Consider the following 5,415-nt stretch of genomic DNA (forward strand, 5'->3'; position numbering starts at 1 on the left):
AAACGGATGGAGGCTAAAGCATTACTATCAAGATTAGTCTCCCATTCTTCATTATTCATAGTCGATTTTCATTCCTCAAGAGCCTTAGCATCGCCTTACTTAGTTAATAGACTAATCATCTTAATCTTCCATAACTCAAAATCATTTTTTCCTGAGTACTTCTCAATATTAAACTTGGTGTTTCCCATTGATGCTTATTTTGTAGATTCAAATCTGTGCCCCACCGATTTCTCTGATACCACTTGTTGGGATTTGTGTTGCAAAATCACACAAATATGGATCTAGGATAGCAATCCAAGAGCACCAAGCAATCACAAGAAACATAGAGATTTAACGTGGAAAACCCTTGCGGAAAAAAATCACAACACAAAGTGACAGAAAATTCTACTATGAAAGCTCAGATTACAAAGATAGAGGACTTACCCAGCTTGAGCAATTCTCAAACCTCACCTTTTCTCCACCCCTTGAAACCCTATAACCCTTTTAGAAACCATAGAGTGCCTTAGAAATCTCTTAAAATACCTCATAGTTCCATATACAACCCTTTATATAGCTTTAGAAACAAGTAGAACCGGAATAGTAAACAAAAATCGCAGAATCTGCGTAAACCTTCGATGTCATCGACAAATGACAAAACATGTCCAGTGAGCAAGGCTAAAAATTCCGAAAAAAGTCGATGTCATCGACCGGCTTCGATGTCATCGAACAGTGAAAGTACAGATTTAAGACATCTGTTATCAACAGAGATTTGAACCCCACGACGTGTATTGAGAAGCTCTTAACTAGAGCACCATTTAGTGGTTAGAAGCTTTGTTAAAACCATGCTTGTGGGCAATAAATCTCATGTATACACTGCACATGCTTACATGGTCTGATAGGATGGAGATCAATTCATTAATCGAATGACACCACTATATAGAAGCCCTAAGATAAGAATCCAACTTAATCCATTGTTTGGATGGGCCATAGTGTGGAAATCAAATGTCAACTTTTAAAATTTTAGATAAATTAGTTTTCACCATCAATCCATTTCTAATATTAAGTCCACATGCTGATTTGACCAAATTTTATCTATAAGAAACATGTGGAAGGTGGGACCAACCAAACGGTTGGATAGATTAGTGGGTGTGAGGATGTGTTTTAAGTGAAAAAAGAAAAAGAAAAAAACTCTTCACCCCACCTCAGAAAAGCCACTAGTCAACACTTGTCAGAGTGTCCGAGTCTTCAATCCATTCTTATGAAACATCCACAGAGAGATGATCAATCATAAGTAGTGGGCCCACCTCCTAAAGTTCAAGGAGGCCAATTACATGGTAACATTGCCAATAACAAACAGGCTCCATGGCCTCAAAATGATGTATGTGATTTATTAACATTATTCATCTATTTTGAGTAACCGATGTGTGGCGTTGCGTGTTCGTGTGTAAAAAAACAAAAACAAAAATGAAAGATTTTTATAAAAAAAACATTATTCATCTATTTTGAGTAACCGATTTCAGTCCAAAAATAAGATATATATAAATTTCAGGTAAAGCATATAAAAAATAATAATAATAAATAATGGTGATTGTTATGGGAAAATCTGAGCCGAACCTGACGGAGGTCGACTTAGAGAAGTCGACAAGCAGAACCTTAGACTGATAGTAGTAATCCGAACCGACTCGATTCCAAGTTCTTTTGTAGAGCTTTGATACCGACCTGAAACTCGGAAGAAGCCATTACACATCCGACCTTTCGGCCTCGACTAAGATCAGCTTGCTCGTGAGCTCGGATGGTCGTGAGCAAGGCTCGGCCCGGATGAGAACGTGACCGAAGATTATGCTAAAGGATTAACTCTAGTAACGCATGTCTAGAGAATCATCCGGTGCACAATCTTAGGGTAACGGCCAACATCAGCGCACGCGTAGCTCTCGCTTGATGGCAGAGATCGTGCCGAGATTGGTGGGCACGTTCACCTCAATCCAAAGGTATAAATATATGACATAACGACAGAAACAAGTAGGCAATATATCACACCCTAAGCCTACTCTACCCAACTTAGACCAAGATTCCTAGCCTGACTTTGGCATCGGAGTGTCCCCGGCTCTAGTCAGGTCTCCTTTGTCTTCCCCTTGTGCAGGATACAGGGTTCGGTCGGAGTACTCAACCAATTGGTGCATGGAAGATGTCAATCCATCATAGAAAAGTGTGTAATACACCACATTTCAAAACCATGTTGTGGGCATGAACTGACATGATCCTTGAACCGCTCCCAACATTGGAAGAATGTTTCATCCTCATTTTGGGCAAAGTTCATGATTGACTTTCTAAGGGTGTTCATGTGCTAATCGATTGGGGACATACTGAATGCAACCACATCTTAGCTTTCCCTTTCAAAGAAAAGGAAAAGAGTTTCAGTCTGACCTTGTCCTTAGAAACGTTAGGAAAATATAAAGTATTTATAATCTCGTCAAACTCTTTCAACTGCAAATATCGACTTTTAGATTCAAGTCCATGAAATTTTGGAAGGAGTTGGATCACCCCTGGCTTAATGTCCATATATCCCGTATTTTCTAGAAAAACCATGCACGAGAGTGTACTCACCCCCGTCGGTTGTAAATAATCTTACAAAGTACGAGGTGGGGGTGCTTGATGCACCTCATTCTCATCCTGGACTTCCTTAACCCTAGGTTGGGGTTGTCTTCCCGGTTGATTGGCAGCCATAACCTCAATTAACTCTGAGGATCTCAAGTGACGTCTAATCCTGTGATGGATAGATAACCCCTCAACCAATCCTCCTTCACTCAAAAGACATTGAGTGTTGCCATGGACCCACTTGGGCATAAAACACTCTCAGCCCTCAATTTCAAACTCTAACCTAAACCTAAAAGAAAGAAGAAAAATAGAGATCTAGAAATAGAAAGAGAGAGGAAATTAGAAAGAAGTTACCAAATTAGAAGTTCCTAAATTAAGAACCTATAAAACAAAACAAAACAAGTCAGTTTCTAAAAATAAAAATCCTAAAATTAGAAAGTTTCTAAAAATAAAATAGAAAGATGAGTTAGTTTCTAAAAAGGAAAGTTTCTAAAAATAGTAAATAGAAAGTTTCTAAAAAGAGAAAAAAGAAGTTTTTAAAATCAAATTAGGAAAGTTTCTAAACCTAGAAATAGAAAGTCAGTCAGTTTCTAAAAAATAAAAAATAATCCTAGAATTAGATAGTTTCTAAAAAAAGAAAACAAAACTAATCCTAAAAATAGAAAAACCCTAATCTTAACCTAATTTCAAAACTAATTAATCTCAAAAAAATGCAACCGCTAATCCACAACAAGGGCGCCAAAAACTTGTTCACAACCCCAAGTGTAGGGTCGCGATGTAGTAATAATCTAGGTGAGGTCGAGGTCGAATCCATAGGGACTAATCTCGTGCGTATTCTGAAAGTAACTAGAAATAGAACTAGAAGAAGATGAAAACCTAAATCTGAAATAATTGAGAGGGTGATGGTGAATTAAATAATCAGAACTAAAAAATTTAAAGGTGGTAACTAGGGATTCCAAAGATCCACTTGTAGAGATCAGAGAGATCTATGCTTGATTTAAAGACACAACTGGACTCAGAGTCCCATCTTATGCAATTGGAAGATATCTTAGTAAAACCAAATCTGAACTTCCTTTGACCTAATTCTCAATGGATGAGAGGTGTGAGAACTAGAAATGATTCCATTACAAATACATGCCCAGGAGACAAGACAACCAACATGATTTACCAATCCCATAACAATCTGGGAGAATTGTGAAAGTTAGGGATGATTCCATCATCCAACCATGCCCAAGGGACGATGGAGAACAACGAGATTTCCTAATTTCATAATCTTAATACATGAAAAGAACATACTCAAAGCTATCGCAGATCTATTGTAATTTGAGTCACAACAAACCATTAAAAACTGAAAGTATTCCTTATAATCAAACTAGAATTAAAGCGAGTTCAATATAAACATTAATCAAAGCATTAGAGACATCCCATCACGCTACAAGCTTCACCTCTTAGCCCTAGCTAAGAGGTTTAGCCAATCATAGACATGATTGAACTAAAATATCTTAAGAAAAGCACAAAAACAACTAAGGAAGAAAAAACTCTTGGTGACGGCTTCTCCACTCCTTTGCTCACTCCCCAAACCCTAGATGATGCCTAAGGATGTGGTAGGGACCGCTATTTATAGTTTTAGGTCTTAAACTTTTGCATCGAGTGGAAATTTTTGGAAACCGTCTCAAACTTACACGGTGCAAAAATTTTAACCCTCGATTGGTCGTGGGCCATCTTCGACCAATCGTAGGACACCCTCGGCCGGTCAAGTCTCTCGACTAGTCGAGCAACACAAAGATTTAGAAGTTTTACATGCTAGAGTTTAAGTCAAGAAACCTTTGGCCGGTTGAGCGAGTCCGGTGGTCGTGCGTACATGTCATAAATTCCTGACTCACCATGAAGGAATCAAACCACTGCCTAGGTGACAGATCGAACCACGACCTCTTACAAACTTTTTTCTCAGCCCCTTTAAACTTTAAACCGATCTGGTTTCTTCATGTAGATCTACCCTTCCAATTTCCTTTGTAGAAGTGAAAACTCCATATCCATCCTTCCATCTCGAGATCACATTGACCAACCAGTGCTAATCATAGATCTAATAGACACCTGCTATACCGTCGGCACGAATATCTCTGAGAAGTCAATCCCTTCTCTCTTAGTATAACCCTTCACCACTAACCTCGCTTTCTATCTATATTATATCCTCCTGAAGATCCACCTACATTCAACCGCTTCTAGGCCCACTGGAAGCTCCACCAGCTCCCATGTGTCGATCTGGTACAACGAGTCCATCACATTGCTCATAGTCACCTTCCACTTCTCAGCACCTGGCTCACCTAGGGTCGTCTGAATAGAAGATGAATCCCTTACGATATTGGAGTCGTCCATGTACCTCGCTGATATCCTGTGATTATGCCATGTGATTCTTCTCACAGGTGGCTGCTCCACCTGCTATGTATCTTTGTCTGTGTATCAAATCCTTCCTGCCCTGCCTGCTCATGCAATCATGCCCAACAGGCCACACACGTGCAGAGGTGAAATCCGCTATGGCCACTGCATCTTCACCCTTTGAAGTGCTCCCGATCAACTTGTAAAGATTGCTGAGTCGTTGCGCTTTCATGATAACACGTGCCTCTTTAGATACTTTAAAGGCACCATCAATACTCTTGAACTTGCATCCTTTTGCCTCAAGTACACCAAGAGAAATCAAATTCTTCTTCAAATAAGGAACGTGCCTCACATTAATCAGGTACGCTTCACCCCATCAAACATCTTGATACGCACCATACTAACAGCCATAACATTACAGGTAATGTCATTGCCCATAAACACATGTCCACCATCACACTCCCT

General features: G+C 39.3%; 1 non-coding gene across 1 annotated transcript; it reads left to right on the forward strand.

Annotated features, from left to right (window-relative positions):
* Window positions 1-2,207: 2,207 nt before the first annotated feature.
* Window positions 2,208-2,314, forward strand: LOC131219646 (small nucleolar RNA R71). Its single transcript, XR_009158293.1, has one exon. It is a non-coding gene; the product is annotated as a small nucleolar RNA R71 (small nucleolar RNA).
* Window positions 2,315-5,415: the final 3,101 nt, after the last annotated feature.

Source organism: Magnolia sinica, chromosome 11 (assembly GCF_029962835.1).
Source record: "Magnolia sinica isolate HGM2019 chromosome 11, MsV1, whole genome shotgun sequence".
NCBI lineage: Eukaryota > Viridiplantae > Streptophyta > Magnoliopsida > Magnoliales > Magnoliaceae > Magnolia > Magnolia sinica.